This window comes from Haliotis asinina, chromosome 9 (assembly GCF_037392515.1).
Source record: "Haliotis asinina isolate JCU_RB_2024 chromosome 9, JCU_Hal_asi_v2, whole genome shotgun sequence".
NCBI classification, from domain to species: domain Eukaryota; kingdom Metazoa; phylum Mollusca; class Gastropoda; order Lepetellida; family Haliotidae; genus Haliotis; species Haliotis asinina.
This window is the reverse complement of record NC_090288.1, coordinates 54,189,112-54,214,196: the sequence shown is the minus strand read 5'-3', so window position 1 is coordinate 54,214,196 and position 25,085 is coordinate 54,189,112. Positions and strand designations below refer to the sequence as shown.

The 25,085-nt window shown below is 38.0% G+C and overlaps 1 protein-coding gene across 3 annotated transcripts in view; it reads left to right on the top strand.

Moving 5' to 3' along the window:
- LOC137296706 (metabotropic glutamate receptor 3-like) overlaps window positions 1-25,085 on the top strand; it is a 154,918-nt gene that overhangs the window by 34,551 nt on the left and 95,282 nt on the right. For all 3 annotated transcript variants that reach the window (XM_067828533.1, XM_067828532.1, XM_067828534.1), the window contains one exon: window positions 16,945-17,031. The gene's annotated coding sequence lies outside the window, so the exon portion shown is untranslated. The remainder of the gene's footprint in view (window positions 1-16,944; window positions 17,032-25,085) is intronic.

Sequence of the window (25,085 nt, the reverse complement as noted above, 5' to 3'; positions counted from 1 at the left end):
GAAAAAACACCATAATGAGTCACAAAATAGAAAACAGTAAAGGATTCTGACTGATCAATTGTGAACAATAATACTCTTATCTTCCAGACCATTAAATCATTTCACTAAAAAATGTTAAAAAACTGTTCGTGCAACACTTGCCAGTGGCGGTTTATGTACTCTGGTTTGAAATGTCAACTCCAGTGCTGTTGGTGTTATTTCAATACTTAGGAAAGAGTACTTGAACACAACCTGCCAACCCTTTGAAAACCACGTGTTATACAAAAAGATACTTAGGGCAGGTGCCTCGACCATATCTCAGCTTTATATCGGCTTTTCTTCTGTCGTGAATAAGCAATCGTTCCCTATGAACATCCACTTCTATAAGATTAAGAGCGCCTGGACTGTGCACGACGAAGATGTATGTACTGTAAAGATCAAATGATAGTAAGATGATTACATGGCTTTCATTCGGCTCAAACATGTTGGGGATCAGTGCAGGTTTAATATTTAGAGGATCTGTCAACCGTGTCTGTAGGTTTCAGGGTGCGAAAGTGGTTTTTATCAACCCATGCTTGTAAGAGGCGACTAACGGGATCGGGCGGTCAGGCTCGCTGGTTTGGGTTGACACATGTCATTGTTTGGAGTAGATGTATGCTCACACTGTTAACCTCTAGATTTTCATGTCCAGTTTTGAATATTTACAGACCGCCTATATAGTTTGAATATTGCTGATTGAAGCGTTAAACACCAAACCAGAAAGAGAACAAGCCAGCGAATGCAGATGCTACCGATTCTCATCCAGATTAAACGCATTGCTTGCTTACCTAATAAACACGACAATAAGTCGCTTTCTCATTTATGGAATAGCACGCACAATCATCATATACATGTTCATAAGCATCTACATGTTTGATGTTTGCATCAATGTTTGCATTTCAATGTTTGCGATTGAGCGGTTTTATCCGAAACCTCCATTCTTCGCATCTCATAGGAGTGTGTCCAGAATACACCTTTCATGTCAGCCAGGGTTGTTCCATACAGTGCATGTTGTCGTACAGAGTGGTATATCATGCAACAGTAAATTTACCAGCATTTCCACAGTGTGAACAATTTCACTTGGGATGCATAAGAATGGAATACGTAAGCATGGGTGTTCTGAACTCGATCTATAAGCACACAGATGACAGACGTCTTGCAGGAACGGCATATATATTACCATACGTTACAAGGTTTGATTTCGGAAAATACATCTCAAGTATCTTGAGGGAACTCGGGCAAAAGAGTTCCATCCCTATTCGATGCCAAGGGTCGCCGAATACTTTGGTAGCTATGGTTCTCACCGCCCGTACTAATGTCGCTATGCGAATACCTTGTATTCAATAAAAACAGTATAATGTTAAACGTACAAAACATACCCCACACGGGACTGCCAAGTCATGAAAAATGCTTCGAAGCGTCAGCAGGAACCCCGTCCTCCCTCCCTCCGCCCACCGACCCCCGTGATCGATGGTCATGATGTTGATCTCTTGATAGTCTGGTCCATACTGGATTATTTACAGACCGCAGCCATATAATCGGGATATTGCTGAATGCGGCGTTAAAACAGATAAACAAACCCGCATGTGTGTCAACCTAGCGCGGTGAACGTTCGGAGAATAAGACGGAGGAATCTGTTTCACAACAACAGTTATATTGGGATGACCGTTTGTTTACACCACCCAAGGGGTACCATGTGGTGCTCAGACACATGGAACACCCACCAACAAGCATGGTATTTGTATGTAGGTCAACATTTCATAAGAACAGTATGTTTTGTTGGCGAAAACAGTTGCATGTTGACGCTTTATGTCGCCGCCTTATTGGAAGCTAAACCACAAGTTTTCCCGCCACCCAGCAGATGGCGCTCTGTTTTCAACGAGAAGAAGGTGTTTATTTGATTACCCTCTGTGATGGAATGTTAGTTAATTTTGTTCTTTGCGATAAACTCGGTTACTAGTTTTCTTTACGTAATGAATAAAAATATGTAATTTCCTTCGGTTTCTTGCGATGTTTCCTATTTGTCTGTTTAACGTGTTAGAACCGATATATTCTGACAGAACCGATACGTGTCTAACAGAACCGATACGTGTCTGACAGAACTGATACGTGGTCCATCACAACCGTGACCTTGGTCTATGGAAATGCCGATCTTTTTACAACAAAACATCACGGAACTAAAGAGCAGTGAACAAATGTATAATCAAGCAATGGATGCAGATAAAATGCAGGCATTAACACCATAGATACACAATAAACAAAGTATTTACGATTCTGAAATATTGCATGCACATGCATTTCGAACTGATTCATCATATAAGCATCATATTTATAAACGAAATTTTACTTTCAATTAATGCGTTTACATAAATACAAGTGGCTGTGTAAATGAATGAATTTTGATATTAGGTTACATTCCATGTTTATGAATGTTAACATGAAAACCTTCGTGAAAGGTTTTCCGAAGGGACTTACTAAATAAATAAATAAATGAATGAGTAAATAAGTAGATCGTGTTATGCAACAGCTGTTTAGACCAATATATCAGCCGGCAGACATTGCGTGTTTAAAATAAGGTGTCTATACTTGGTTGTAGGTTGCAAGTGAGGGTATTCCGTTTCGTAGAGTTGGTAGTATCGTTGTGTAATTGAGCTAAGGGCGTGCACATTCAGGGCTATACTTGCACGGGAATATCCGCGTCAGAACGCTGCAAAAACATTCCTAGGAACAAACACCTAGCCATTCAAGTGCTTCAGTGTCATGTTAATATAAACAGTCTGAGCTGGTGTGTCTATTTCAGTCACATTGGTCCCTACTATAACCTTGTCTTGCCAAGTTCAGTGGAACACCGCAGTTCTTCATACAGTTAGTTTGGGGATTTTGCAGAAAACACGCACAATTCTCAAAAAAAGAAAAACAGAAAGAACAGGTATCAAACGTTTTGCACCCCTACGTATTTTAGAAATTACCTAGAGCATTTCAAGTTTCGTCTGTAAAACTATCATTTTCACCAGTGATTACACACGTAAAATCCTATCAGTTTCAGTAGTGCTGATACACATGTAAACTATCATATTCATCATTGACGCTACACAACGTAAAAAGCAGAATATACACACTTAAAAGAACTGTGTTGAAGAAGCAACAACAATTCATGCCAGGCTTGCCCCAAACACATGCTTAGCGTACAGATGGAATCGTAACATGGATCTGGGAGGGTTCATCCCCATGGAAGGTGTTTGTCGGTGATATTTACACGTGTGTTTACAAACACGCGTAAACGCATGCATATACCGTATTTTAAACATGAACGCATTGTGAACACATGGATATCGATTTTATTTGTGAACACACCAGAATGCATTCTGTTTGTGAACACAATAACATGCAGTTTTCGTGTGTATCTAAAGACGCACCAGTAATTTTATCTGTGAACGCATGAACCCACAGCATTTATTGGGTGTGTACATACGAACAGAGGCAATATACATATCTGTTAGCACATGCAACCCTTGTGATATGGCGTTGTGCCTATGATAGTCCTGTGATACAGTCCCGTGTAAATACAATGATTTTATCGAATACACGACATATATTGTATCTCTGAGGTTGACATATGAATGAACAGACATAAGAGCCTTTTACACGTGAGAAAACATTCTGATTATTCCCTTACAACTACGTGAATGCACATTTAGCATAAGGTTTGTGTGTTGACAAATAAATTGCAATATATTGCGATTCAGGTACTTGTACGTTACGATCCATATTCCGATATATAGGGAACTTAAGTGCTTGACAGTGAGTAACACTAACTGTGCACGTGAATCGTATTTTCTACATTATAAGTCCCTAAACATATGAGGTATGGTTCTGATAACAACAGTCTCAAAATTAGGTTGCATGGTTAGGGATTCTGTTTATTTATTTATTTATTTATTTATTTATAGTATGGCTGTATGTCGTATTAAAGCAAAGGAACACATTTGTTATGAATGAAAGTGTGTAGATTTTAATCTAAACCATAAAATAATCACAGTCACCTCTTATAGGTTCTTTACTCAATATACCGGTTCACAGAAAAAGGCACATTGCGATATACCGACATACCGATAATATCGTGCAGCCTTATTTACTTCCATTGATGGTCATTTCGATATTTACAGGTGGACCCACGTTACAGTACACACAACGTCTGTGATCCTATAACACTGGCTATTGTTTTGTTTTGTTTTTGTTTTGTAATATTAGCGAAGCAATGTCTGTTATTGATTAAAAACAGCAGTTATGACGTTCCGGAGTTTGTTCAACGTTTGCAATAACAGTGAGAGTATTTTTCATGACGGACTCACAACTGCATGTGTCAACAATATGTTTTTCCTGTCCTGTTATTCTTCACCATGCATCAATATATGTAGTGAAGGATCTTCAATACAATGGATGCTAGTAATTTCATATTTTTTAAATAATTTTTATAAACTTGAACTGTGTTTGTAGAACGTTTATTTTATTCTTCAGCATGCATCAATATATGTAGTGAGCCATCTTCAACACAATGGATGCTACAAGTCCACACAGTTTCATAGAAACATACAAAAATATTGATATTTCGTATGACGAACGCAGCTGAATATTTATATCAAAACGATTAATGGTTCTTTCCTTTTTAGGGATATTTTTTATTATTATTTCATATTCATTATATTATTTGATGGGTAAAATGTCATTTATATCTATAGAAACTTTATGTTTGAGGGTATAATGTATTATACAATGTTTAAACAGTAGTGTTTTATGTCATATTATTTTATGTCACGTCATGTTACTTGAAGTGACACTGTATTACATTACACTTTATCAATTATGTTTCTAGAACGAGTGAAGGTTTACAAGACCTTGCATGTTGAAATACACCTTCACTTAACCTCATTTCGTACGGTGCAAGCAAGAACGCCATTATTAATACTTTAAAGTGGATATTTTGTCCAGGACACAGTCATTCTTCTCTGTTGCCTGTTTGTCATCAACTTCTCCGTGTATGAAGTCTTGCACTTTGCTTTGTATCTACTTACGACACATTCCGTCCATTAGCTTACTGGCATCTTGCAGCGTTTTGATCGACGAAGGAAATAAATATAGCGCAACCTTTCACATTTTCATTTCGACCAGGATGAAATGAAGATGTTCTGATTGCACACGATGGGCTCTTTTCCTGGGATCGCGTTTCGTAACAAATGGCGCCAGTCTTGTGCACTCAGGAACCGATAATTATATTTTAAATTTTGAGTTTGCTAATTCGGCAAATGCTTTAAATTCATTCTCTAATTCATGCATGTTATGTTTCGTGACAGGGAGACAGAGAATGGTGATTTAACGCACCCTAACACAACAATATTATTCAACAAGAAAAAGAAGCAGCTAGAAAATGTTCACCAATTTATTTTTCTGTATTTTTCATGTTTATAAATTGTCAACGGCTAAGTCAGTTTGGTCTTGGTCCCATATCAACCTAACACCAATGCTAATTGCAGTGTTAATCCAATTTCTTTCTTAAAACTGTACCCAGTCACACGACAAGGAAACAACAAGGAAAACTTCTTGATGACTTGCAACTGCTCTGATACAAATTGTAGTTGTTTTTTAATTCTTTTCATGTACAACTGGGTTCGAATACCGATTTGCGTATATTTGTGTTAAACATCGCAGGACTGCATTACATCGGGTTTTCCTCCTGCGATAAAACTATAATATTGTTCAAAGTGAAATTCAATCCAGTTTGCACACTCACGTGACAATCAGGCATGGATAACTATAATGAAGTTATCACTTTACTTGGTAAATGTGGAGAAAATTACAGAAATATATGCAGATGATTAACCTAACATTGTCAGTAATAATATACTTTCATTAGTAACTTTGTTAGGTTACATTTTTGAATGCATCTGGCGCACCACATCAAGGATGCTAGTTGATCCAGAACAATTTGATGCATTATAAGGTCTATGAATAACCAAACATCAAACGAACAAAAGCTTATGTGCCACGCTATTTTTGACATCAATGTTTATTTTTATTACAAAAGAAAATAAAGATAAGATAAGATGGAAAACACCTTTGAAACAATGTTTTCTTGCTTTAATGTTGTTTCCGCGTCACTGATGATACTTCCATCTTGATACACAAATAGCTTATTTTAAGAATACGTTGCTGTACCACTGAAGAAAATCCATTTAGAGTTTAATGCGAAAACATGACTGTTTCAACTTTCAAATTCTTAAAATGGTCGTCACATTGGCAATACAAAAGGGCTTCTTTTTGAAGGAAAGGTGTCGCCTACAGTGTCCGGTCGTCTAAATCGGAAATAATCTTTTCACGGATTCACTTTGCACGCGAAAATGCAGTAGCTTGTAAGAGTATATGACGTACATAACGTTTCTATGACGTCAATTATAGATTCACATCAGAAGGATTTCCACTTTCAAAGGACTTCCTCCAACTGAAACGTTGGAAAGACATCAGAAAATCGTCACTAGAAACCGGAGACGGACGATACGGTGGGAGTCGATAGGATTCCGAGCACGTTCTAGAAGGAAAAGCTCGTCAGAACCTGTAGCATTGATCGAGATCGGCAGAGCCCTTGTTGCAAAAATAGCATTAATTACAACAGAATGCTTGGATGTTAGCTACGCAAGCATGCTTGATAGTCAATACCTTTCAAATGGGTAATTTCTTGAACAATGTCAAAATGAGAAAGGAATCAGGTTTGTGATATTGGTGGATTTCTCAGGATTTAATTCACCGTTTGTGCCATGTCTTGTTTCACAAACACGCCGACCATCTGCCATTGTTTGGAACAGTTTGAGTTCTAAGTAAGTAGAGATTGATTCCTCATTGTGCCATCGCGGAGCGGTCTGCAGAATGGAAGCAAAACCGCCCCTGTGTCTTTGTCAGCGTGCCATCTGACTTACAGAATGGAAATAGCTGGATTTGGATCTCGATGCCTGATCACAGATATCTGAAACCACTCAGACAAGAATCTAAATAGTCGTCGTCTGATTTAGATGTATCTTTGATCCCGCAGTACATTAACATGCGGTAATTTGATGGGGAAATGATTTTATTGCTTGTCTTAAGATTCATTCTGCATTATGCTCAATATGGTCAGCTGAGCGACATGATCTATTTGGTACCATAATACGGGGTCTCATTGTGTTCTGTCTGTATCACAGCTTCCTGGGTGATTTGTCGGCAGATTTGGCTCCTTAGATCTCCTTAAACATTTTGAAGTCCTGAGGTGTATTTTTCGAAAATTCTTTTAACAAGATCGATCTACCATGGGCCAGCTTTGAACAAGGGATGTTATGGTGTTGTGTTATGACTTCTGAGCGATAATATCCGTCATAAGACTTCGACGCCAAGGGACCCCATCTCTAATCACATTAGGGGGGATAAATAATATTTGCGGTCAAGGTATATGTCTAGATAATAATAATTTCAGGATAATGAGTTACGAGGAGACATTGGCGAGTTTTTTTCTAATTCAGTGCATTACATAATGGAGATTTATGGAACTCCGACGTTAAGTGAAATTCAACATTATTTCAGAAGTTTCCAGTTTTACTGTTTCAGAAAGCTTAGTTATAAAGAATCACGATAACATAAGTGCTTGATTATCTGGTCACAGAGAGGACAGTGTCAAATGTGTTACGTACTATCGATCGCATTCATAGGATTTAATGCTAAAGTTCTATCTGCAATCAAAGATTTTCTTTCATTCCATCATCAAAGTCTGCTGGTGTCTCGGTAGCAATCCTCCAAAAATGAAAAACAAGAATTTTTTATGACAAGTTTAAGTTTTGTGGACATGCCTCCATCAATCAGTTCTACATACACACGTAGAATTCCTTTTTATCTATATGAGTTACATATTTCCATCAATGTATAGTTTTATATGTCCTTCATTTATGCAAAGAAGCGTCATTAGCCTTTCAAGGTCAGAAACATAGGTTGAGAAATTTGAATTCCCACTGCCGCGCACCCTGATTGACATTCCCTTGTCCTTCTCGACGTCAATAAAATATTCAAAGGCAATTAAAATATCTTGTTTTAAAAACAAGTTGGGGTTCGTAAGAAATCGATAAGCTCACGTTCTTTATGGTACATTATTGATAAACGGTACAGTCCTTCAGAAGAGGAGATCTCAAAACGTTGCCAAAGTAAATACTCGGTCTTGAGGCTATTGCTTTGGGACAGAGAATGTCTTGTCTCGTGGAGTTAAGCTGCTAGGTGACAAAATATCACTTTACAATGTTTGCGTTTCTACATCGACATGTGCGTCATTCACAAACACACATAGCTGAAATGTGTATATTTTACAGGGGAAACTGAGGTGCGTTAAAACGCATATTATCCAGGAGAAGAACACTTGATATTTGTTTGGACAGATGAAGAAGTTCTTGTGAACTGTCTACAATTTCGACTCTGGAATTGATAGCGTCGATGGAAATAGTACATCTGTACGTGTGTTTGTAACATACTCCATTAATTCTGAACTGGTCAGATTTCACAAAACAAACCTTCATTCGGTAATTCAGACTGTACAGGTTTGACTTACAAAATAGAAAAATGGTTTTTTGGTTGTATCTACAATTGTAGCAGACGACATAAATGCATGTGTAAACGTTTCAAAATTATACACTTTTCAAAGTCATATGCCATGCATTGTTTAATTTTGCAGTCGGTTTGCACTAACACGTCGGTGTGTTCAACAAATAAAATCTTTTCAAAGACAAAAATACCACTTATGCAGGTGTCAAAAAATCAATGAAATAGCCCTCCAAATATGACCCTAATGGTTGTTCTGCTTCTGAGAGCGCCACCATCTCTAACGCATCTAAATAAGCATGATCAGATGTAATAATCTGGCCTAACCAACGAATGAGGCAGTTTTATGGATCGCTGAACAGGGCACGCAGTTGAACAGAAGTGTTACACTGAAACCATCAGCCGTAAATAGCCAATTTTCTGCATCTACACAGTTATCTCCCCTGTAGGCAATTTGCACCCCTGGTCGTTACCGTGGGTTAATACACCGTTAAACTAATATTCCTTTCTGAGAAGTCATTTACCAAATATAGGGATACGAAACGTTGTTAGCTGTGTATACATTTGCAGTGTATTTGAAGCGAGGATATTGAGTGGAAAGTGTGATATTGCACATGGCGTGAAACTGACGTGAACTAACCCAATGTTTCTCGGAAATATATTATGCGTTCGGACATGTTATTGTCAACCTGTTTACGACTATATATGCTGACTCAGGTCAGACTGATTGACTCATCTGCATCAGACTAAGATTCTGTGGCAAGGAGAAATGGTCTTGGTGTCCGGCATGTCTCCGGCAGCAATGTTTGTTTGGAACATGCCAACAATATGACGACGCCTTATAAACAGACTGGACAATACAATCCAGTGATTGATATCACGAGCATCGATCCACATATTTTGCCTAGGACTAGCATGCATCAGTCAAAACAACGAGCCTAACGATGACCTAGCCGGTAGACTCCTTTCATAACAAGCATTAGATATTGAAGACCAATTTGAACATTGGTCTATTCCTGTACCATCAATGTTAATGAATTAAGACATGTTCTGTATTATTAAGGATACGAGTCCTACTCTATTGACATTACGATGCAAGGTAGCTTCACCCCGTGGATCGGGGCCTTGCAGCATATGCTCATCTGAATATGCGACGAAATGGACCGAGTGGTCAGGTCATGCGTGTTCATGATTTCAACCTTTGGTCGGATGAAATATTTAACTGATTAATCTGTGGTATCACTAAATAAAATAGGTGAATAAACCTTTGCAGCAGTTGCTGATAATTGCCAATTTGAGACACAATAATATGAGTATTTTGTCACTAAAACTTGACAACAGTGAAAGTAATAATGACGCTTCTTCTAATGATTTTAAACTTTTCCTGTTCCCTGTACCGTCAATGTCAGACATGTGCATATTCTGTGAAACATCAGTACGTATTTTCTCTTGGGAACCCCGTCTGCAGTCTACCAGGGAAGCAGTTTCTGCTCCATTGGCACAAGAATACATGAACATGAACAAATGTAAAACTATTCATGAGCGTTTGTGGGTTTACTTTCACGTTATTTTACTTCTATAACGTGCTACTATAAGAGTTCAAGTGCGTTCATTTAAAGAGCACCTGTACCATCATTGGAATATTCATAAACATAAACACGTTCAGTTACGCCTTCTGAATTAGTATTTCCATTATACTTTTTCAGACTGGGGATTAAATGACAGTTATACATAACAATATTATTTTCCAATGAAATATGACCGTTATTGCAAGTGTATGACTAGAATGCTAATATGTTAATTAGCATAATGTTCGTGTTGATCAAATTAGATATTCAGAAATTTTAAAAATCACGATGTGTATCTCAGTGCACTCTGCAACATGTGTTTGTTAAGTGATCATTGTAGTTGCCATGTTGGCTTCAACGTCACCTTGAACAGTGTACCAGTGATCCAACGTAATTAAGTGGATTATTGGTGGAGTCCCGAAATGATGAGGGTTCTAATTGTGTAGGTAAATGTAAAATATACAAGACAACTGACACCTGAACCGAGTTCCAAACGACATCTCTGAATAACATAAGTCGATACACAGCAGAAACGTATTTTAAAGCCATTTACACACGATCTAATTAAATTCAAAATATCTGTATTGAAAGTATTTATGATGAGTAACAATTAGCGGGTCCAGTGTGTTTGTGGCAAGTAAAAGACAACGTGCCCCATGTGTTTGTGGCAAGTAAACGACAATGTGCCCCATGTATTTATGGCAAGAAAAACAGACAATGTGCCCTATGTGTTTGTGGCAAGTAACAGACAGTGTCTCCCGTGTGTTTATGGCAAGTAACAATCAATGTGTCCCATGCGTTTATGGCAAGTAACAGTGTGTCCCATATGTTTATGGCAAGTACCCATGTGTTTATGTGTTTATGACAAGAATTAACAAAGAGTGTGTCCAGTGTGTTTATGGCAAGTAACAAACAGTGTGTCCAATGTGTTTATGGCAAGTAACAGTCAGTTTCTCCCTTGTGTTTATGACAAATAACAGCCAGCGTGTAGCATGTATTTATTGCAAAAAACAACAGTCAGTGTGTCCCATGTATTTATTGTATCACTGACTATGTCCCATGTGTTTTATGGCAAGCAACAGTCAGCTTGTCCCATATGTTTATGGCAAGTAACTGACAGTGTTTCTCGTGTATTCATTGCAAGTAACATTCAATGTTTCCATCTGTTGGAACAGACAGATTGTAACATGTGGTTATGCAAGTACGAGTGAATGATTCTAAAGTGTTTTTAGAACAAATATCAGTGTGATCAATGTCTTTATTTTGAATGTATTCCATTTGTTTATTCCAAGTAACAATGTGTGTATCCCGTGTGTTTATTGTGAGTAACACTCAGTGCAATCCCTGTATGTCATTACAAGGTGAGATTAAATACATATTATACAGATAAGCTTCTGGTCGACATAACATTTCCATAACCGCTCACTTCCAGGCGTAAATACTATATAGCTTCCCATACGAAATCCTTATAGCAGAATGGATTTTCGATATTCCGACTTCATACGTTTTGTTTAGCTGACAATGGCTTATAGATACGCATTCGAGACAGATAAATGATATGTACATGACATAGAAAGTGACCAACTCTCTTCATCATTACCATGATGATATACAAGTCACAACATGAAGAGAACATGATGGCACGTGTCTGGCGGTGGGAGAAGCTCTACCTTCCTTGAAGAAAATCTCCAGGTGAACATGGATGTTACAAGATACGCTAATACACTTGATGGATGACGCGGTGGTTTGACAAGACAGTGTTAGATGTATATACTTACAGAAACAAATAACGGAACACAGGAAAATTCAACTGCTCTTTTAATATTTCCAGTTTCCATCACCAGCTTTGAATAGCGCTGTTGGGGGAAATCTGAGAAATTAATAAAGGAACACAGCCATGTTGTGCTGTTACCCTTTTTGTTTCCCTCAGTATATTTAGCACCGTGGTGGCCTAGTCGACTACGACAGGCGTATGGTTATGTGCAGATCTAGCACCCCGTGGAGAGCAAGCCCGATAATCATCGGCCGTTATCCATGGGTTTCAACAAAGCAGTAATTGTCCATATCCTGCCTATCATTTCGCCAACTGGAGGCTGACATGCCTTGGTGTAAATCTTGTCCAGTTAATCACAATCATTCTGTATGAACTTCTGGAATTATAATAACTTGCTCTGTACGTTGACTTTGAAAATAAAGGCAAGAAGTTCTAATAATTTGACTATTAGATGGTGTGTGTCCTTTGTAAGAAGGAATTATGTTCGTTATAGCGTATATTTAGTTTTCATAGGTGTTCTAGACACAGTAGCATTTGCATGAGATCAAGTTGTATCTATCAACATGGATGAATTTGCAACATGGTACACAAAACAATTGAAAAAAATACCTTGCACACTATATTCCCAGTAGTTCTAAAATATACCTATATTTTCTAAACCTTCAAACATTGTCGAACGTATCTACATGTATAAGGCGTTAGTGCAGGTATACGAGAATGAATATGAGTCAGTAGACATTAATATTCATCAATTTTCTGTAGTAGGAATAAAGGTGGAAACCGCTGTAATACAGGATCTGTCTATTTTACACGTGTTGTAAACACCATGAAAACCTACAAAACAATTTTTTTATTCTTTTGTCAAAAACTACTTTTTTTTCCCGGATAACTTTTATGTGTAGGCAAATGTAGAACTTTTCCCCAATACCTTAACAGACGTTGTTTTCGGCACACCCTGCAGACACAACGCGTCCATGTTTAACGCGACCGATTGTAACCTTGAACGATTATTAAACTACATTTGAAACTGAAAATGAATGTTTCAATTATCATAAAAGTAGCGGTATATATTCGTTACATTATAAGTAGCAGATTACAAATTCTAAATTTAAATATCGCATAGATTCCAGTCAACCGGTCCATAGTCTGCTTTGAAGTTCCATTTGAACTCATTGTGTAAGATGTCCAAGCATGATCTATGTAAATACATCAATAGCAACACTAGAAGACTAAGCATTTCATTCGCCCTAACAAAGCTTCTCCACAACTACTGTCATAAACGATGGCCAAAAGTTTTGTGCAATAGATCAACTTTCAAAGCCCAGCCAAATATCTTTGATGGCATTTTTCCCTTGCATGTTAACTTTATGAACAGTATGTCAATTTGTCGTTGATCCATTCAAAATGCTCGTCTCTGAAGTGAATATCAACTTATTTCCATCGAAAATCCTTTACTTGCCAAACTAAATTAAGCGAACTAACTACAGGAGATAATGCAAGGTAGTGAAGCCGACCTTAGTCGGAACAGATCAACGAATGACTGAACAATCAAAGGCCCAGGTAAATTAGTCGGATAAGGCGGTCCGACTCGCCTTCCGCCCGTGTGAGTCCTCCTTGCAATGTTCCTCAATCAAATGAAAGTGGCTTTCCTTTCCACCTCCTGCTGTGGTTGTATCCTCGTCACGAAGCCACTGTCGGAGTGGACTTTCTATAGATAAAAGGTGTAATTAATATGGAATATTCAGCTAATTTTGAAGCCAGCAGCATAAAGGTTCTTTGATGTGTAGCCCTGGTTCGAGAAGTTGACAAAGTGCAGCACATTATTTAGGTAATAGGATACAGCTTTCATTACAGATGTTTTTGAAAATGTTTTTTTTGTTCAATATGTCCAGTAAAATGCTGATGGATACAGAGTCAGGTTTTCACATCTTCTGTATTCTTTTATCTTTCCTAGACATGGGATGTTGTGGAGCTAAATATATCCAAGGTTATGCCAACGGTATGATAGTTGGAGAGTTCGAGCGTTTGTCTGTCAATAACGAAAAGCTTTGGAGTAGATTAAAGAGTGATATTGATCTATGAAAACTTGTATATCTCAAATCTTTAAACAAAAAGCCAACATAGAGATGTTCTCTGTTGAGGTTAACTGGTTCATGGTTGCACTCCAGTGCATCTACACTGGGTGACTAACAAAATGATTGAGAGAATTACTTACATGCAGGATTGATTGATTGATTGAGTTGGTCTTCGTCGAGTGTGTCTCGGAAGTATCAGGTTCTCTTTGTGCCAATAATGGAATCGAATCTTGGTTTCTTAAATTTCTTAGATTCCACACACCCAGTGGCCATTTTAATTAGGACGCGGTTACTGATAAACAAACAATGTTGGCAAGATTGACAACTGATATAGTTATGAAATGTGTTGCTCTTGGGCGTATTACAACCTGGGGTCCAAACTGACTATGCATTCATAACAATTATTGTATATTCATAGTCTCCGAAAAGCATCGTCTCTAGGAGACCATTCGAGAAGAATGCTACAGACTCCGTTTTAACATTCAAGTCAACGTAGAGTGAGGAACAGGGAGAGCGAGAGTATTGGGAAATTGATAAATTAATATTCAGTAATGAAGTGATTGGTGAAAGATCGAAGAACTCTATTCACCGATGATAGGGAATTCCTGGCAGACAACCACGTCAAATATTTGAAGAAATCTCGCCGAGTCTGTGAGAGGACAATTCCTTTATATTAGAATGCATGCCATAATGCCAAATTTCGCACATATCATGTTCTTGCAAGATCAATACTTCGAACGCCCAGAGATGTGTAAATAGCACCTTAAAATGTCAACAGTGCCCCCAGCGCGAATCCATGTCCTAGTTAGCTGGAGGCGAGTGCCATGTGCCCAGAATGATATAAGGACTCGGGACAAGGCTGATGCCGCGAGACTGTGTATACAGCGTCACTTTATGGCCATCTCATCCAGGGAAACCTAGACGTAATTATATATAATATGACGCTCGCCAATTTGTCTCACTTTGTTCAGGATATAATGAAATATGTCGTGGTGAAGAGGTGGCCTACATATATCCTGACCGAGCTGTCCGGAGTCTGCAGGTGTTTTGAAATAATAACATATCATATTTGATTTTGCTTAATTTTCTTTCCGGAATTCGTGGTTAACAGATCCCGGTTATAAAAAATGTCTACGTCTACAAGTAATAATAGTATTAGCCCGCTAATGTGGCACTCATATCCATTTACATTTTCTGCTCGAGACGCTACTTTACCATCCCCGGCCGTAGGACACCATCGCGCATTCCGACACTTTTTCAACTCCCTGATCATACAGCCCTGCTGCCCGTTAGGCTCAACGAACTAGACACTGGCATTGCCAAAACATCCTCACGGGTACCCATTTTACAGCTGGGTGAACTCCGACAATGTGGATATTCTCTCGTCCACCTCGGGACCTAAACCTAGTTACCTCCACCAGGGATTGAACTCGGTCCTTCAGCATGATAGGCAGACGCCTTACCACTGCACTCCTCAAGTTTGGTTGTGTTGTTTGTACTGTCATACTCAATAATATTCCAACTTAATGACGACATGTAAATAATCGAGTCTTGGGAACCACCCTTGTTATCATATCCGGACCATCGGAAAATACGCCATATACTGACTGAATGTTCGATAGAAGTGCTTGTGCGTTCCCTCATTCTGTCTAGAATAGACTATTATGATATACGTCTTTTGAACATCACCACGAGCTCTTAAACCGTCTGCAACCCATGCCGAATATTGCTGCACCTATTGTGAGGAAAGCACCAAAGTTCTTAAGCATAACCCCTATTCAGAAACAGTTTGTCCATAACAACTAGAGAATGAATCTTGAAACTTTAACCCTCTGAACTCACCTCAATCTCAATTCCATAGGCGAAAAACTTCACATTGAAAAATGGAAGTTGAAATCCTACGGTTTTCGCTAATTTGGACTGGAATGAGTTTCTATTTCACCTTAGAACAAGCTCAACAGTCACAATTTAGAGCAAATTTAATGAGAATCCTTTTCTCTTTGTTTTACAAGTGACGCTTAGATTTTATGTTGTCTGCACTATGAGTATGCTCTCATCGTAGATTCAGATCAGCGTGAATGAACTGATTATTATTATTATTATTATGAACAACAAACCAATCAACCAAACAAACCAGTGGTGGTTATTGTGAGCATCGGTTTATGTGGCTGGGATACGATGACATGCAGCCACGTAAGCGAGTTTGGAAACCCATCCTGTTGCTCGCATCTTACGACCATCTTAATCTGAAGACCAGTTGTTTTCCAGAGTGGACGGTTGGGTAGCCAAGTGGGTTAAGCGTTCGCTCGTCACGCCAAAGGCTCGTGTTCGATTCCCACGTAGGTATAATGTGTAAAACCCATTTCTTTTGTCACCCTGCAGTAATATTGTTGGAATATTGCTAAAAGGCGACCCAAACCCAACTCACTCACTCTTATCCAGATCTTACCGAATCATATCCAGAAGTAAATGATATAGTTCCTGAAACAACCAATATGTTGTGGCTGCGACAGTAACTGCCGTTTGAGACAGTGTCGGTGTGGTGCCATGCCATGTTTTGGTTTTGTCGAAATACGACCCTCCATTAGTCATGATTTGTAACATGTAGTTTTAAAAATACAACCTGTCGAAATCGTAAGATTCTACCATTTTCAAAACACGTACTACATTACTATCGGATACGCGAGTTGGCGAGTACGAGTTTAGCAATAATCCATTAATGTCACGGTGCACTACACCAAACATATTGTACCAACCTCTAGAATCGAACCATGGTCTTCGATTTGACGAGCGAACACACTAACCAGTAGCCACTCGACTAGAAACCATCTGAAAACTAATATTTAGTGCTTCAAGAAATGCTTTGCTTTGAGTTTCAATTAATCATTATTTGTGACTGTTACAGGTCTCATTTTCTGGATTCTTTCTGACAAACTGACCATTGAGCTGCCTGCAGTCAACGGACCAGATGCCAAGGTGACCAGTGTATAGTGTAAGTGTTCACCATTTCCTGATGTATTTAGTCAAAAGTATTAAACGTGAACCTATAAGAAATTTATAGATTAACATTCTATTGCAAATATACACGGGGAAATAAATAAAGGAAAACGGGAACATTGATATTTTCCAGTTTTCATCACCAGCTTTGAATAGTGCTGTAGGAGGAAATCTGAGAATAAATAAGGGAACACTGCCATGTAATGGTGCTCCCTTATTTCTTTACCACAGTTCATTTGTAGGGGTGCAGATGAGTACAACTGCGACAAAGTGTTTGTTATGGTAGAACACACGAGTGGCAGTGCAAATGTCAGGATGGAATAGCAGGTGGAATACGAATAACCCTCTGGAAATAATGTTCAGGTCGCAACAATAGAGGCCCAGCTTCCACATTAGGAGTCAGAAAGTGAGTCTTTACGCAGCTGTCAGGAATATCCTAGCAATATCACGACTGGGAACACCAGAAATGGGCTTCTCACACTGTATTCACATATGGAATCGAACCCGATTCTACAGTGTGACGATCGAGCGCTTTAACCACTAGGCTACCCCAGCTCTCCTCCAATTTAGGCATAGTGTGGATAACAAAGTGGAAAACATACTTCACGTAATCGTTGGTTTCGATGTAATATGAGATGACGGTAACTGCGTTTATTCCCTTATATAGTCTTTAAACCGGATAGCTTAATATGATGCCAATGGGGAATGGTGATCTATATGCTTCAAAAGGTGCCTATATAGTACCTTACAACCCGATGGCTTTTGTTGAATGTTACAGAAACAAGGTAATGTAACTACAGCCGTGTTTTACAATGATGTACACTGCTATGTAACAAAAGGCTTTTAGCAGTACATTTTACATCAATAATAAATAATCATAGTTTATTGTGTCGCGGCACCGTGAAGCAGAAGCCTGAGAATACCGTGCTTACTAGAGACACAGGTGGGTCACGTATCTCGTTCATCTCGTAGCGGCTACATGAAGCCCATGACAAGAAAAATGCCCCTGTTCTCGATGTCGCATGCCAAATACGATATCTCACTGTAGCACATGTAATCAGTTTGATTCCACTTGAATGTCATATGTGAAGGTTATAGCTCTGTTTGCTCGTCCTCATTCCTGCAGAAAGGTGGCGATATACGTCTTCGTTGCGTTTTGATAACCCTTGTGCCATATGAAACGGCTTCGATATAAGGTTGTAGATCTAACATGAGACTGGAAGGGGTATTGGCCTGCTAGGTTCAACCTTGCAGACAATTTATATTTTGCCGTTGTCGGTTCAATAGACAAATGTCATCGAACTTCTGCAAATCGTATTATCTACCTCGGCTAACGTCTACTGTAGGGCTTTTAGTTGCCATTAATCATTCCCTTCTGAGAATGGCACTGTACATCTGTATGCGGCAACGGAAAAAATCGCCTTTCAATTCCCAAATGGCAATAGTGCAAAATTAAGGAAGGGAGCACCATGCCTTCCACAGAAATTGTCATTTGAGATACAACTGGACTGGTAGAGCGTAAAAAAACGACTCAAGTAATACTCTGTAGGGAAGCCTGTTGGCAATAGCTGAACCTACTATGCCAAGTCCGGGAGACAGACTGGGGAATTGGTGACTTTAACGCTGTGAATACTTGTTCCATGGCTGTTAACTGTCTTTTTGGACAATTATTTGGCGTTCCTAATCTGTTTACAGCAACAGTTCTAAAGAACATTGTCTGTAGGTAAAGTAGGTAAATTGTTAGTCATGTGTTTATTTTTTCAAAGGTATGTGCATGAATATATGTGTCAAGAGTTTTCATTTTGGAATAGGAAAAGTTGTCAGGAAATTCTCCGAAGACATCTGGGTTAAAACGAAACGATCAGTCAATGGAGAGTTGTCTGTCAATTGCAACGTACGTATTGCGCCTCATGTTGAAGCCCCAGGGAATATCTTGGCGGGCAGTGTGGATTTGTTTCCTGGAAACATGTTTCTTTCGGAGAAGATAGTGTTGCGGAAACATTTTTATGTCAGAACCGACAACGGTCTGAATGTTTTGTCAAAGATGAATTATGTCTGAAAACGTTGTGTTGTTAATGACGATAGTTGCCTGAAACCATCGGTCTGACAAAAGTGATTATTGCCTAGAGCGTCGATCAATAAATTGCTATAAAATACTGTTTTCTGAATTATGGTAGGTAGAAAAATATTTATGCCAATTTCGAGGAATATGTTAACAAAATGGGCGTAAGAAAATACTGTTCTACTGACATTTTCAGGAATCGATTTCCAGGAAATTATGATTCTTCGAGTCAAACAGTTATATGCAGTGTCATCCAGAATATATTGTTTATTAAGTCATCGGTTGCTTCAAACAATATAAATGATATTTTCTCCAATACCCTTTTCTGTTAACCGCAACTAGCATTGCCTGTTAAAATGAATTTTGAAGTCACCAAAAGTGGAGGAAAACAGTTTCAATTGTTTTAATAAGTATACAAAAATGCCCGAAACAATTAAGCCGAAAACATCTAATACAAATATGTGTCTACATGACGTCATCTAGCAACCTATCCCTGACGTAGTTTCTCTGATGAGGACGTCTTTAAAACAACAGGAAAAGTAATATTCTATATATGGCTTGTAATCAAAGGACACATATTTCAGTTGACTGCATCAGCGCTGATGGGTTCAATGAGAGAATGTGTCAGCGATCAAACATCTTCTTCATCCCCATCAGATCTGTACTCAGGTTACCGTACACTGTGGACACAGTCCTCAAAATGTACCCCCTCGGACGTCAGTTATTGCATATGCAGTAGGGCACCAGCGTCACTCCTGTAATGATCGAGATATGTCTGAAGACGCTCGCGTGAGCTTCTTGGAGATTAGATCTCGGATCAATACAGTTGCCACATTCGAGGTTAGATGTGCTGATTCGATGCATAGAGTGTACACCGACTGCCTAAGAGGACAGCTGACTAGCAGAACGAGGGTTAGACTAGGATAACAGCACAAGTTAATAGATTTCCCTCAGTAAGTTTGAGCAATTACCTCACTGCAAAACAGTAATACATTTACGTAAGTCCATACACAACAGTTGTGCCACCAAAGGTTGTGTAGAGGACAAGTTCAGCGATGTAATTATTTATGATTTGTGTAGGCTGGGAAGAAACCACAATTATACCCATGATTGAAATAACAAATATTTTTTTCAAATATTTATAACTGATAGATATTCAGATATAGAACCACAGAAGCTACACGAGTGGCGCGGATCAGTTCACCGATGTAATTATTAATGGCTGCTATAGGATGGTAAGGAACACAAATTACACCTTCCTCTCTCTCTCTCTCTCTCTCTCTCTGTCACACACGCTCAAATACTTACTTCCACACCCTACCGTTACCACCCTTTCTCTACAGGGAGATAGATAGATAGATAGATGGAGAGAGAGAGAGAGGGGATACACCGAGACAGATACACAGATATAGAGAGTGAGAATCTTACACGCAAGGAAAAACAGAACAGGGGAGAGACAAAGTCACAGAGAGAGAGACACGGAATCATTACATTTATGGGGCTGAGATGGTGGGAGGCTTTCACAGAGAGAGAGAGGGGGAATGAGAGAGAAACATACACAGTCACAGAGTGGAAGAGAGAGGGTGTGAGAGAGAGGGACTGAACGGGCGATAGAGAGAGACAGTGAGCGACATAGACAGGGAGAGAGAGTCACACACACAGACACAGACAGACAGACAGACAGACAGACACACACACACACACACACACACACACACACAAACACACACCTAATTGGCGTTGTAGGTTTTAAGGGTTGATTTATCCTTCCGTGTCATATTTCTTGGACAAATTTAAAATGTTCTGTGATAAAAGACATTGTCTTTCATTTTATGACGTTGGGCCGTATTGGCACCGGGAATTCCTGCATCGATCGGATTCCATTCTCTGCTCCTTGCCGTGCTCGCATTTTATGAATATTTAAACACGCTGTTGGAGTTTTTCGTAAGAAAACGTCCAGGTCTTAAGGTGTTTACTACTCTCCTTCATCTATGCCATTCCGCATCTAGGATAGACTTAAAAGCCACTTTTTTGACACTGCTCTCGCCTTAATGTAGCATTTAGAATACTGTGTTACAATTTAGAGGAGGTCGGGAAACATTATGTTTGCGTGTGCCGTTGTACAATTAGGTTCAATTTCTGGATCAAAAGATCGAGCCAGGTTGTACTAATCAAGGGGAGAAGTCTTCTTGAACCGCATCAAATACGATTATTGTCTCATCTCTTCAGAAGAAACATTGTCAGCCATCGACGTGATTAAAGATAGCGATTTTTCATCTATTTATAGCGAACGACAGACGACAATGTTGAGATCTGGGAGTGCGCGAGATCTTGTCGAGATCTAAACGTGACCATCGGCAGATGGTTTGAATTTATTGAAACTCTTTTTGTCTTTTTATTTTGATGAAGTGACTTCCTAGCTTGGACTAATGGAAATCATTGAAAAATTCAATATGAGCAGACAGGTTCTATTTGTTTGATATATTTGCTGTCATGTGATTCCACGGGACTTCTAATCACCCCTGAATATCATCCTTCGTGAAGAACGCACGGATTGATCCATCGGTTGCAGATTTGTTCCTCCAGGTCCCCCATCCTTTGTCTGAGAGGAAAACGGTCCGTGGAATGAATTTAATCCTTCAATTACTGACTAACTATAGCAGAGGTAATACGAATCAAAAGAGCGTAGGTTTTGTCAAAAAACACGATCGAATATTTACGTTTGTTTAGATTCGTTGATCTTGTATCTTGTAAGATTACATTTTAATGGGAGATGCAAGGCTTGGGAAGTAATTCATCGACTAGTTTGTTCGTTGGGCGCAAGTACACGCTTATAAGGACCAACTTGATAATTTGCTTGAAAATTACTCCTCTGCCCTTACTGAGACAATAATCACTGTATTTAAGGCATTGTGGTACACAGACGTTTCAATCAATGTACGACAAATCAGACCACACAGCAGAATATGCAATACGCAGACCAATATTGAATACTGACTATATCAATACATTAAAATTTTACATTCCTGTGTATTGTTATAAGCACATGAATTTTCAAATGCTCACATGTTGAAGATATACACATTTTGAAACGTCCACACCTATGTATTGTTATTCCAAGTCTACATGAGTGTAAATTGCAACCAACAGTGTGTGTTATTGAGTTGAAGTTTGCCTCGTTTTATATACTTGAATACTGACTATATCAATACATTAAAATTGTACATTCCTGTGTATTGTTATAAGCACATGAATTTTCAAATGCTCACATGTTGAAGATATACACATTTTGAAACGTCCACACCTATGTATTGTTATTCCAAGTCTACATGAGTGTAAATTGCAACCAACAGTGTGTGTTATTGAGTTGAAGTTTGCCTCGTTTTATATACTTGAATACTGACTATATCAATACATTAAAATTGTACATTCCTGTGTATTGTTATAAGCACATGAATTTTCAAATGCTCACATGTTGAAGATATACACATTTTGAAACGTCCACACCTATGTATTGTTATTCCAAGTCTACATGAGTGTAAATTGCAACCAACAGTGTGTGTTATTGAGTTGAAGTTTGCCTCGTTTTATATACTTGAATACTGACTATATCAATACATTAAAATTGTACATTCCTGTGTACTGTTATAAGCACATGAATTTTCAAATGCTCACATGTTGAAGATATACACATTTTGAAAAGTCCACACCTATGTATTGTTATTCCAAGTCTACATGAGTGTAAATTGCAACCAACAGTGTGTGTTATTGAGTTGAAGTTTGCCTCGTTTTATATACTTGAATACTGACTATATCAATACATTAAAATTGTACATTCCTGTGTACTGTTATAAGCACATGAATTTTCAAATGCTCACATGTTGAAGATATACACATTTTGAAAAGTCCACACCTATGTATTGTTATTCCAAGTCTACATGAGTGTAAATTGCAACCAACAGTGTGTGTTATTGAGTTGAAGTTTGCCTCGTTTTATATACTTGAATACTGACTATATCAATACATTAAAATTGTACATTCCTGTGTACTGTTATAAGCACATGAATTTTCAAATGCTCACATGTTGAAGATATACACATTTTGAAACGTCCACACCTATGTATTGTTATTCCAAGTCTACATGAGTGTAAATTGCAACCAACAGTGTGTGTTATTGAGTTGAAGTTTGCCTCGTTTTATATACTTGAATACTGACTATATCAATACATTAAAATTGTACATTCCTGTGTACTGTTATAAGCACATGAATTTTCAAATGCTCACATGTTGAAGATATACACATTTTGAAACGTCCACACCTATGTATTGTTATTCCAAGTCTACATGAGTGTAAATTGCAACCAACAGTGTGTGTTATTGAGTTGAAGTTTGCCTCGTTTTATATACTTGAATACTGACTATATCAATACATTAAAATTGTACATTCCTGTGTACTGTTATAAGCACATGAATTTTCAAATGCTCACATGTTGAAGATATACACATTTTGAAACGTCCACACCTATGTATTGTTATTCCAAGTCTACATGAGTGTAAATTGCAACCAACAGTGTGTGTTATTGAGTTGAAGTTTGCCTCGTTTTATATACTTGAATACTGACTATATCAATACATTAAAATTGTACATTCCTGTGTACTGTTATAAGCACATGAATTTTCAAATGCTCACATGTTGAAGATATACACATTTTGAAACGTCCACACCTATGTATTGTTATTCCAAGTCTACATGAGTGTAAATTGCAACCAACAGTGTGTGTTATTGAGTTGAAGTTTGCCTCGTTTTATATACTTGAATACTGACTATATCAATACATTAAAATTTTACATTCCTGTGTATTGTTATAAGCACATGAATTTTCAAATGCTCACATGTTGAAGATATACACATTTTGAAACGTCCACACCTATGTATTGTTATTCCAAGTCTACATGAGTGTAAATTGCAACCAACAGTGTGTGTTATTGAGTTGAAGTTTGCCTCGTTTTATATACTTGAATACTGACTATATCAATACATTAAAATTTTACATTCCTGTGTACTGTTATAAGCACATGAATTTTCAAATGCTCACATGTTGAAGATATACACATTTTGAAACGTCCACACCTATGTATTGTTATTCCAAGTCTACATGAGTGTAAATTGCAACCAACAGTGTGTGTTATTGAGTTGAAGTTTGCCTCGTTTTATATACTTGAATACTGACTATATCAATACATTAAAATTTTACATTCCTGTGTATTGTTATAAGCACATGAATTTTCAAATGCTCACATGTTGAAGATATACACATTTTGAAACGTCCACACCTATGTATTGTTATTCCAAGTCTACATGAGTGTAAATTGCAACCAACAGTGTGTGTTATTGAGTTGAAGTTTGCCTCGTTTTATATACTTGAATACTGACTATATCAATACATTAAAATTGTACATTCCTGTGTATTGTTATAAGCACATGAATTTTCAAATGCTCACATGTTGAAGATATACACATTTTGAAACGTCCACACCTATGTATTGTTATTCCAAGTCTACATGAGTGTAAATTGCAACCAACAGTGTGTGTTATTGAGTTGAAGTTTGCCTCGTTTTATATACTTGAATACTGACTATATCAATACATTAAAATTTTACATTCCTGTGTATTGTTATAAGCACATGAATTTTCAAATGCTCACATGTTGAAGATATACACATTTTGAAACGTCCACACCTATGTATTGTTATTCCAAGTCTACATGAGTGTAAATTGCAACCAACAGTGTGTGTTATTGAGTTGAAGTTTGCCTCGTTTTATATACTTGAATACTGACTATATCAATACATTAAAATTGTACATTCCTGTGTACTGTTATAAGCACATGAATTTTCAAATGCTCACATGTTGAAGATATACACATTTTGAAACGTCCACACCTATGTATTGTTATTCCAAGTCTACATGAGTGTAAATTGCAACC